The sequence below is a fragment of the Ischnura elegans genome, chromosome 4 (genome assembly GCF_921293095.1).
Source record: "Ischnura elegans chromosome 4, ioIscEleg1.1, whole genome shotgun sequence".
Classification (NCBI taxonomy): domain Eukaryota; kingdom Metazoa; phylum Arthropoda; class Insecta; order Odonata; family Coenagrionidae; genus Ischnura; species Ischnura elegans.
This window is the reverse complement of record NC_060249.1, coordinates 79,852,269-79,864,820: the sequence shown is the minus strand read 5'-3', so window position 1 is coordinate 79,864,820 and position 12,552 is coordinate 79,852,269. Positions and strand designations below refer to the sequence as shown.

General features: G+C 37.1%; 1 protein-coding gene across 2 annotated transcripts in view; it reads left to right on the top strand.

The window, feature by feature from the left end:
• The window catches only part of LOC124157694 (vacuolar protein sorting-associated protein 54), a 94,578-nt gene that overhangs the window by 23,253 nt on the left and 58,773 nt on the right, over window positions 1-12,552 (top strand). The window lies entirely within an intron of this gene.

Sequence of the window (12,552 nt, the reverse complement as noted above, 5' to 3'; positions counted from 1 at the left end):
CGGTCACAGATGAGTACCTACCTACTTGTTGGATACAGGTTTTTAAATGACTGCTGTAGGTTTGTAATATTTTTTTTTTGCAGTAAAATTTGCCGTTTAAATATTTTACAATGTGAGCATGGCTTAGATGGAGAATCGTAGAGTTGCTTCAAGGGACCATTTTAATGCGCATGTCCGCACCTTTAATGATCAGTCATTTATTTGTATCGACTTTTAATGAAACTGATAGAAAAGTAAAAAAAAACAACCGCCGGCGATCCATTTGGACTAACGGTAAATTCGATAAAGCCGCGTTTCAAAGGGTCGTTGCTGTATCCGCAATCACCAGCAACTTACCTTGCGGTAATTACATAGTCGGCCCCTAAATTACGGGGTGACTGGGCTAATGCATAAAATACGATCCCCTTTCCCATTTTTATACGAGCGAAGTTTTTTTCCACGCCTTTTCACCTACCATGTATGCAGTTGTCTCTAGGAATGAAGTCATCACTTCAAACATTTTTCACGATCGAATGAAATTGGCATTATTCTGAGAAATGAGATAAATTAACAGGTACATAGCAATAGTCATCTAAATTTGAGTAAACCATCCTGTTTCATTCCCCTTGGTTATTGGGCGAACTGTTAATGTGACAGAGATTTCTGCGGATTGGCTTCTTTGTTCGCTTAGAACAGATGTGAATGAATTATTCTTTGCATTAACGATTCTACAGCATTATGATACGAATAATGCTTTCTTTTCATGATAAAAAGTACTTTTCCTTGAATCGTAGGATTGATGGCTTGATCACAATCTATTTTAAATCGTAAGGTTAAAATTTTTATTTTATTTTCATAATGAATATTAGACTTTTACACGCGTAAAATCAGGTTTTTGCAAAAAGGCATTAACATTCATGTGACTATATTTTTAGAGGAAGCATAATAATGTGGTCGTTCACTCAGGCCGGAAATCGCGGTTCTTTAAAATAATTCCGAAGATGGATGGGAAAGATAATCTAGTAAAAAAAAAGCTTGAAAATGGAAAATTACAAAATTTGTAGTGCTATGAGAATCTTCTGGCATTATCTAAAAGATCAAAACAGCGAGAATACTTCAAACTAATCAATCAACTAGAGTCCAGCTATTGGCCAAACTATGATCAAAGCTAGACTTAATATAATGAATGTAACTCATAATCATAATTTAGTGACGTCATTGAAGTTCTGGTTCATTAAGTTGTTCAGAGATACCTATTTTTTGACGGAAATAATCGCTCTCTAGAGATTTCATGACAACAAACCACGTAAAAAGGATTTGCAAGGCCGAGAAGTAGCGGAGTAGTGATGAGCCGCACGGCAAGAGTCTGAGACGTTATGAACTTTACACTCAAAGGGTCAGGCTGTCGATGTTTCGCAACTAATATACATATAAGTATATCTAAATATAATATGTAATTCGTGGTAATGCCATATACCGTCATCATCATTACGTTATAATAAAAGCCTATTTCCATGCTTTAAATGTTCCTACATGTAAGGTGTCATACGAAAGTGTCAAATGGTTGATCTTTTTAGGAAAACTTATCGTAAAAGCAAAGGGTTTTTATATCGCAATTTTTTGCACAAAATTTAATATCACAAATATTTACAAGCAAAGGTCATCGGGCCGCTTTTAATATTAAAAATATCCAAATTATCATGTATCATCGGCCATGACTAAAAGTGACTTATAATTAATGTTTCGGAGCTTTTACTGCATTAATTATTCCAATTCGAAGAAGAAAAGAGCAAGTTTTTTTATTTTAAGACTTCTTTTACCTCGTTAAAATTATGTACAATTTTACACTTTCCCGGCGAATAACTTTAGAAAAATCTTCTCGGGATTGCGCGCGGGTTAGATTATTTAAGAGCGCCGACGTTTCGGGTACCGACTCGCTACCCATTCTCACGGCTACTGATAGAAAATTCGAAAAGACCGTTGAAGCCCAGCGTTAGGAGGAGCCGGATTGGTCGAGATCCGATTGTTGTCGCGGAAGACCGTGGACCAGCGTAGACTTAGCTCTGGCAAGCATAACTCTTTTAAGGGTTCTATTCCAAGAGCTGCTGATCGAAAATCCGGTGTCTCTGTTTACTTTCTTATTTTCAAGTTTAATTTCAATCGCCTCTTTGGTTAAACGATCCCAGAAATGATCCGATCGCCATAAAACTCTGGTGTCATCCCACCGTATTTTGTGGTCCTCATCCAAGCTATGCTCGACTATGGCTGATTTTTCCGGTTGACCAAGTCGGAAATGCCTTTGATGTTCTTTGAGACGAGTAGATATTGTTCGCCCAGTCTCACCCACGTAGACATTACCACACTCACAGGGGATTTTATAAACTCCAGGAGTCATAAGGCCAATTGGATCTTTTACACAGACGAGGCGATCTCTTAAACTCGTCATAGGGCGATGGATGGTTTCGATATTATACCTCCGCAGAACCCTAGAAATCTTGCCCGAAATAGTGGAAATATAGGGTAAAAAGGCCCTGGCTGTCGGTTTAAATAATCTAACCCGCGCGCAATCCCGAGAAGATTTTTCTCGTTAAAATTCATTCGAAATTGCGAATTGAGACTTGACGCCAACTCTGTGGCAAGTACCACGTAAAAGAGTTATAAATATCTCATTTAATTCTTGTGTATTCCTTTAATTTTTAATTTAATGAGTCCATCTCTCTGAGAGAAATATTTGGACAGTGTATCTTTTAGCTCATATTTTTTCATGTTTTCTCTGAACTCCAAGGTTGCTGCGAATGCTGCCCGTCTTCTGGTCTTTCTCATGTCAAAGGCTAAATTGTATCTGCGGTATTTCCCTGTCATAAATAAGATGACTGACCAGCTCCTGATAGCCAAAAGGTGATATATTTATGTAGTGGTGCAACTGATATCCGAATGACGAAGCATTATTTCTCAACTTGGCCTAGCTTCGGTCACAGTTTTGCCAATAACTGGACACTAGTTGACTGATTACTTTTAATTTTTCTCGCTGTTTTTATCTTTTTAGATCATTCCAGAAGATTCTCCGCTTCCTTTAAGTTTTTGGAAGCTGTAAACATAAGGTTACTGAACGAGTCCAAGGTCGATGATCTATTCCAGAGTACACTCACCCCATGAAAACAAATATTCAACGGATTTTAGCGGGGTATATTTCATTTCTTCGGGGATGCTGTTGCGTAAGGTATAGGTAGTCACTAAGGTGCTTTAACTAATACGATATTTATATGATTTATTTTGGGCTACAGTGCGAGGTTTTCCGGAGGCTGAACTGATCGAGGGGAGTGCCAATAATTTGTTTTAATATAGCTTTGTGCTCTTTTGGGAACGGAATTTTCCGATCGACAACGAAAGTAAAAATTTACTGCCTTCTCAGATGCATCAACGAGTCTTCGGTCTTTAAATGTTATAAAATGTAAGAAGGTTTTGTTGCAATAGTCATAAATGATTCTGACCGTATCGTTGCATTCCCCTTTTCGTTAGGTAATCATGGTATTTTCACTTCAATTCTATATGTTGGCATTCTGTGCACGTGGTACCTTTAACTATGTGAATATGAATTGGCATTTCAAAATGATGGTTTCCGGCTAATTTTGAAAATACCCTGAATTTTACCCACCCGGGACGAATTACCTTCATTTAATATTTGTTTTTTATTATTTTCCAAAATGGGAAAGAATGTTATTTCCTTAATTGTTACTCATTTGGTTTCATTATGGTGTGGCATCGTCATTTTTCTTCATTCGCCTCGATAAAGTAATCGCAGTTTAAAACCAAAGTAGATAAATAAATTTTAGAATGCTCACAGAAAAGTTCCATTTCCAATGGCTGTATTGCGCATTGCGAAGCACTAACTCCGATAGGTCACATATTCCATAACCTTATTGCCCCTTTCTTTTATAAGTATACTCCATTGATAAAACTCTCTTCGACATTGCATTTTGGCCACAAAATGAAGCTTATTCAATGCATCTAAATGAAATGAAATTGATTAGAAGACTACTTAAAAAATGTGTCAGAATGATATTGATATCGTTAAATTTTAAGTAGACATGAACGGTCGTGGTTACCGGTTTGTATTTCTCAAAAATCCAGGTAAATGAGAGCAGTTGGAATTAGGAATATGTTAAAATATCGACAATACACATCGACAATGGTTTTGGCGCAAGCCTTCTCCTACACCACCGAAGAATGACGTCGTCAGGGAAATTTTAGTGCTATAATGTTATATTCGCATACCTATAATTATAGTAAATTATATTAGCTTAATGAGAACACTGAAAACTGAACAGTATAGAACACTGAATATTTGACCATGATCATTTTCTATGTGGTTGCGTTACACTCTCATTCGTTATTTCCTAACCGGCTTGAGATGACTTTTATTTTATCGCTGAGACGAAGGCAGAGGGCTTAGAACTGGACAAACCGGCCATTCTAAAGATAAGCGCGGAAATAACGCCACTAACAGAGGCTATTGTCTTTATAGTAAAACGGGATAAACCCCTTTTCTTCACTATCTGTTGCATATTTTGTCTCCAGTCGCGTTATAAATATACCCTCGGGATTGATTTACGGCATTTTGACACTCATGGAGACTAATTATAGCTCACGAGTATTGCATGCCATAATAAAAGAGTCAGCGGGATTTTATTATTCCGTTATCAATGGCCGCATTATTCGCTGGGGAAACACGACTCCAGGGTCATCGATTAAACTCATATGATTTAGTGGCAGTGTCTAGTCAGAAAATAAATATGCCAAAAGAAGACAGAATTCTTTTTCATTCTTGGGAAATTTAAATTATTCCCATTCTTTTAATCTTGCTCCTCTGAATTCAATCCAGTTATTTGACGGGTGGATTACTGATGCTGACTTTTTCTGAAACAGTTAACTATAATGACCAATTTTTGTTCATTGATTTTTGTTCTGAGTTCGATGGGACTGCTACTTTTGCCATGTTCTTTGCAACTGGGAATTTTATGTTTATTTATTTTAGCTAAATTTTTAGCATTGCTACCATTTTCTCTCTCCAGCTCCTCACAGTTTCCTCTTTCCACTTCTGTAAATAGTCATCTGTGATACGTTCTACTTCGCTCAGTCGTTTCCTCACGAATCCATCCAACACTTCACTTCAAGAATAAAATCTTTCAATTCTTACCGAGCGAGAGTAATGTGGAAGGCATTCAATCTTCAAACTCAATCAAAGAAAAATATATGAATTATAGAGAAATTCAAATTATTACGAGATGAAAAGGCAAAATTAATAACTAACCACAATACATTTATTCTTCTTTCACTTCTACGTTGTTTATAAATGGATAAATGCCAATTTAAGGAACTAATTTGTTATATTTTCCTCAGTGTATCAATATTTCATCGCATTATAAATTTCATTCGAATTTAAAAGATATTTAAAAAAATATTTTGTTCTTCATTTGTAAATACATGTTGGAAAATGCTACTTTGCTCTCTTTAATAACCTCTGCTCGCCCCTTAAGTTGTCATTTGATCTTAAAAGGTATATTTCGAATTAACTTCTTTCTTAGACTCACCATAAGGCTCCCTTCATATCATCTATTCATCCTCGGGTAAGACGTATTTGTTGTCGTTGGTCTATGGGTCACAGACTCCTTGGTACAGTCATCAGCTTCAACTGTGATTTCGGCAGCATTCAGACGGATGCCTCGCGGCAACTGTCAGCCAAACAACCTTTCGACACCAGCCGGTTTGGAATTCACAATTGCTGACAACACATGGCTGAGGAGTCTTGGGGAGAGTTCTGGAAATCATGTATTTATAAATTCCAATTGCCCTACCTACTTGAAAGTAAACTGATGACATTTTTAAAATTGGAATCTCAGTACCAGAAACAAACATTTTCTCGGCCTTTTCACCATTTCCACCCTTTCAGAATGCATGAGAGACATCAAATATTGTGGTCATTTTGTTTTCCTTGCAATGGGCGTCGCTGGTAGTACCAGGCTCCTGTAGGGGGGCGGGCTACAAGAGACCTCGTTTCAATGACCCGTTCCAGAAGGTAATGAATGAAATATTCCCGCTTTATGACATCCGCCTTAAATGCAGTCATAGACGTAAGGATATACATGCTCTGCTGGTTACTAGTGAATAATTTTCAACTTTTTTGGCTGTCTGAATTGGAGCAACTTCTTTTATACGTAATAGCTTCTTTCCTAGCTGCTTGTGTTTGTTGTAATGCTGTTAAAAACGCATATCTCAAGAAAAAATTTGAAACTTAAATTCAGTTTGCTCTATAGTCGTTCCTTGGATCCGATTTTTTGCACGAAAGCGTAATGCAGCTAAAATGGCGCCAGTGCAGTAGTCTCCCTCACATTACAGGCATCACAAAAACTGCAGATATTTTGAAATTTCTTAGACATCGACAACCTCGAGAATTCTTGCTTCCCAGTGCCAGCAGTTGGGTCGTAAAGTATGCTCTAACTGCGAGAATGTTTAACAATTATTTTTACTGGAATTTTGACAATGATTTTATATTTAAAAATTGTTTACCACATACAATTTATCACATTTTGTTTATGTAATTTGATCACATCAAATTGTTAATAAACATATAAATTTACAGTCTGGGGTAACTTAAATGTAATAAGTCGCATTCCGTTAATGTTGTTCTTACGTATGGCTACTCGAATCACTGAATTGTAGTAGATAAGGTTAGACTTTTGTACCATTAGATTTGGGTGATTGATTATTCGTATTTTGCCATAAACCAGCTGTTAATAATTTTAATCAAGAAAGAGATGACGATGAAAATATTTATTAGTTGTCATGAGCAGAAAAATATTTCACTTATTTTTGTGTGTAATTGAGTGTGGAAGTCATAGTATCCAGGAATCATTTTCGATAAATTATTTTTTTTAATATATATTATATAGTATTTTTTAAATATAAATAGTAATTCACGGCGAGGTCTTTATTTCCTCTAGATGCAGCTATTTTTTAGATATTTTACTAATGATTCCTTTCGCGTTATAATTTGTTCGCTAACAATCATGTGATAATGACCATTATTACGGCATATGAAATTCTCTACCCGTTGAACTTCAGGACTTCATACTTCTTTCCTATTTATTATCGACCGAGTCTATTATGTTTGCACCAAACGTCAAATTTTCGTTAGGAAGGTCACTGGTTGAAAATACCTCTAAGTTACATTGTTTCCTAGTTATGCTTGACATGTGTTCAAGGGATTGACGTGTAAACACACTGATTTACGACGAAAATTGTCTCCTGATGTTGCAATGGCTGGTTCGAAGAAAAGTTTCTCCATTCTCAAGACCTCCTATTTTGGCTTTAGGCCCGCTGGGGTTAATTTTTGGAAGAGATCTCTTCCTTATTTCATAGTAGTATGAAGACAACAACAACTATTTTTTCAAATTTACTCGACTGAAAAAATCAACATTGATAGAATTTTTCGATTAACTTTTTCACAATTATATCGGCTTAAGCTGTATGTGCAAGGCAAAGAGGGAGAATCAGCGCCAATATATGAACTACATATTTTAAGAGAATTGAATAGAGATAGATAGAGAAAACAAATTACAAAAATATTTAAAACCCACTTTTCACGTTGCGTACCGGGGTATTGAAATTCCTAGGAATGCCGAGATTGGAAATATGTGCCTATTAGGGCGTATTGCCTTTGGTTTAAACATGGTTAAAAAGCTGATGTTTAGAATATAACTTTATCCAATCAAACGTTATGATGCATCAATTCGTTATGAATAACGAATAACAACTGAAAACGTACTTACGAATACGTATTGTACGCTTTAAAATTGTTTAGGTTGACGCGCCTAAATGACGAGAATCTTCGTCATCCGTCCGGAACGTTCGGGAAGATAAACGACGAGAATTCTCGCCATCCGTACGCAACGAGTTAAAAGGGTTGTGCTGAATATGTCTCTAGCATATTTTCAGCAGATTGGAATCAGATGTTGAGTGTAACTATTTTTTAGTTGAAAAATCTTTTTTCAGCTAAACTTGAGATAGACTGTTCTATGTATAAATATGGCGCGCACAGGGACGCCGACTTACAAAAAATATTGGGGGGGCCCAAACCGGGGATCTTGCCCCGGGAAATTTTCTAAGTAGTGAGTTTTAAGTTTTTTAAGGATTATAAAGAGTCATATGATCAACATTAGAATCCTTATAACTCGAATCTCGATATCTGGACACTCCGGATAAAATCGACAAGCCTGACACATTTTTTCCACACACCCATAACATATTTTGAGGGGGCTCGCGCCCCCTCAAGCCCCATGGAGTCGGCGCCTATGGGCGCGCACTATGGTTAGTGCGTCGTCGTTTCGCCAAGTCCCGAAATTATGAAGATCCAATCTAATGAGAGGAGAAAAGAAAGAAGGGTGATTGGGATTGACAGGGATGGTAATCGAGGTTCTGGAACACAAATTCAAACACTGGAAGCTTACAAGATGGCAAAAATCCTGTATTGTAAAATAGTATTTTGGCCTGTTTTTTTAACAAATCGATATACAATAAATAATGTTTTCAAATTTTGGCTACTTAAAGGTGAGGGGTTTTCGCGAATCAGGAAAGTTGATAATTTCAAATAATTATTAATAGAGCGAGCATCGTGAAAGTAGCAAATTTAGAAGACTTATTGTTCTCTTCTTTTAAATAGAGATATTTTTAGCCTAAAATTTTAATGACGAAGTTATTAACCTGGGAAAACATTTGTGGAGGGTAATGAATCATGAATCTATGCTAGAAGCATTGGAAGGCATTATCGTAAGAGAATTAAGACGTTGGAGACATTGTATGCTAAATATCTAATCGGCGAATATGAATAAAATACAGAAATAGTGCGATAATGGCGGAAAATAATGGAGCCCTATTAGAAAGAATAAATGCGGTTCAATTAGCCAATGGTTTGACATAAAAAGTTATTGAGTGGCATGACAGGAAGTAAATGAACACTACAGTACTTGCATCCTTTCGCCTCCTGTTCTTCTTATCTGCAAATAGTGATCTTTGTTATTGATTCTTAGGTCCCATAAGTAATATCACTATGTGCAGATAAGTAATTGGGGAGGCGAATAAGATAATCAGTGTGGTGTAAATTGATGATTCCGATTGAGAATCGAGCTGAATTTATTCCCGTTAAATTTTTTAAAATCAGATCTAGTATCTTAGCTTTCAAGCCGAATCAGATAAAATTGAAAATATGTTTTTAAATTAAACACGGAATTCAAATTAAGTATGTATTAATTACTTATGTTATACCTTAGAGCAAATAAACTGTAAAGAGCACTTCCCGGATTTCGAAGGAGAATAATTCTCTCTAAAAACCATATTCACTGTTGACTTCAGGAAAATGAGCGAATTCCGTTTATTCTGTGGCTGAAAATAGATCCTGCATATTCAACTCATCGGTAGGTAACCTCTAATATCGATTCTATGGCGAATAGAAGTGAATTGGGCCATATTCGATATCTCAGAATTCGCGAAGCTCTATCACTCTAGAGGAATGGTGTTGCAAGTGAAGAGGGTAGAATGGAAGCGATCTTAAGATTACATCACTTAATTATGGCTTATATAACGTAGAGGGTACCGTGTGTCGTCGTAACTTCTTGAGGCAGACGAGTTGACAATTTGAAATGGGATTTGTTCTGAAAAAAAATCATAACTGATTTTTTGTTCACATTATCAAAGATAACCTTTTGAGAGCCCATCTGCTGGTTAGTGCTTTGATGACGCGATAAAGCCAAAAATTGGCGATTAGTGGAAGTTTATGTTAACCCTCGAAACCTGATTTATAATTCGTCTTGAATCAGAAATTCAGCAGAGTTGAGAAGGTTTGGAAAAGGAAGAGATCGTTCCATCGAATGCGATACTGATACATGCCTGGATTTCATTTAGTGCTTCGGAGGCAAGGAAGGTTGAACGGAAACAATTCTTTGGCGAAAAGAATATTATGTCATAATAATTGTAGATAACTGTTCTTACTAAAACTCAGTTGGATTCAATGAATGCATAATTGCTGTCACTTTTTGTGACGTCTCTTGATATCCATCCTTAGCTGGATAACAGTAGGGAAAAGTCGAGAGAACTCCAGAGCAAGGGAATTGTTTCAATTGTCGAACGTGCGTAAATAATCAGCAAGCGTGGAAGAATTAGAGTTTCCGTTCTCTTTCACCCTGTGGAAGATGGATACGCAAAACTATGTAAAATTTGTGAAAATTGTTTGGGTTACGGCCAGTAAGACCTAACATTCTTGTGTCCATCAACGAGTAATATGGTACCTTTTTCTTTCCTTGATCATTTATGATAAACTGTTCTAGATAAATTCCGAGGTAAGCCTATAAAAAATATGAGTTTAATGACTTTAGGCTTTACTAAATGGAGCATCTTCTTATTGTAAATTAAAATCAAACTTCATAGCGTTCCACTAAATTGATTTACTTCTCGCTTCTCGGATTATATCTGATAGAAACATATTCAGGGTTATGTGATCTTTCACGACAGTGAAATTCTTCCCGATGGACCAATACTCAGTTCTAAGTACCGAATAACATCATATTAGCATCCAAAGTTTGAGTTTAGATATCTCAGTAAAATATTTTGACACTCTCGCCTTTTTTGATGGCCTGAAAAACTACCTGTTCGAATCCCACCTGAGGTAAGCGGCCTTTTTGGCTAATGCCACCCCCTAATGAGAGCTTGGCAAAATTATGGATGAACGTATGGGTCAAAGAGTACGCTTAGTATGGCATGAGAAACGGATGTCGAAATGCTAATTGTAATAACTCGGTACACTATAGCTGAATATCGATTACCATGGAACTAAAAGAGTCATTCTTTAACTTCTAACAAGAAAGCCTCTGGTCTCCGACTAAACTTCTTCCTTACTCTTTCCATTCAATCTATTCATCCTCTCCTCCTCCTCCTTTTCAGCTCACTATTTTTTTTCCATCACGGTCATGAGTATTCCTTGACACTGCAACAAAAATGACAGAAGCAGTTCAGTAACAGTATAGCCAGGATGCGGTTCTGTTTAGTGCTATTTGAAAGCATATTTTTTTCATGATCACTCACACTAAGGGCAGATTGTATTAATAAAACGTGCACTATGTCATTGAAATTGTTATTTCCGATAATTTTAATACAGAAAACTCTCTACCTCTACTTTCCCCTTGGCCCAAAAACCATCATCTCCATTACGATTGTCACAATTTCCTCCCTCTTATTTTTCTGGCGGCAAAAAGTGTTTAATAAACAGTCATGAAATAATTTTCACGGTAACTTTTTAAGAACTTGATGCATTGAACAAGATGTATTGAGCCTCAATTTGATAAGATCTCGATTAGAAACAAAAAAGGATCTGAATGGTGGACACACCCTAAAATCTCAACATAGTAAACTGCTTCATTAGGTAAAACATCCTTAACATGTAATAAAAGAAGAGGGATGAATACTATAGTGCATCGCAGGTATAGTTTTATCTATTATTTGGCTCCCCTGGAGTGAATCCACTATCGGTTATTGTCACATTACGCGCACATTCGAGACAGAGAGAGAGAATGGGAGAAGCGAAGGGGGGGGGGGCATTGCGTTGCTTTCATTTGTCTTCTCCGGAGAGAAGAGTGTAAACATCTCTCGCCTATGTGTCCCCTCGTGGGTTTTTCCCGCCGCACTTGCATCAATCTTCCCATTGTGCGTAGTTTATGACAAGGTGCAACCTTCCACGCGCACGATTTCACGGAGTCAACAAGTCAGCGTCACCGTTGTCGGGCCGCGGGAACTTATGGAGCCAGAAATGGGCTCGTTCACCCAAACCTGAAATAGCAATTCACTGAACGAATTTGGTCAAAGGAAGGGAAACATTAATTCATCATCATCATCATTGTCACTGGTCAACAATCCTAAGATTGGTTTTACGCAGCTCTCTATTCAATTCTCTAATCAGCTTAATTTTTCACACTTACGTATTTCTTTTCTTCCACATCCTTCTTTACTTGTTTACATATATTTAATTCGAGGTCTTCCTTTTCCGCTCTTGCCGTCTACTTGTCACTCCGCGATTGTCTTCATCAGGCCATCATACCTCATGATATGGCCTATAAGGTTGTTCCGTCTTCTTGTCAAGGTTTTCATGAGACTTCTATTCTTCTTAGGATTTTCTCGTTACTTACTCGGTCGATCCAATCATTCTTCTGTAGCACAACATTTCGAAGGCCTCTACCCTAGATTTCTCCGCGGCTGTCCTTGTTCATGCCTCACTTCCCTAGAGAAACATTCTCCAAATGTAAGTTCTGATGAACTGTTTCCTTACTTATATGTTTATGTTTCCCGCATTACAGCAAACAAATCAACCCAATTCTACCAATCTAACATCAACCAATTGTCTGCCTCAGTGGTGGTGAGCATAAGTCCTCGCCTACCAAAGGTCGCGGGTTCGAGTCCCACCTAGGTAGGTTGTGCCAATCCAGGCCATGTAAGTACGTGAACTTCTATTGTTAGCTGTTTTTAAAACCA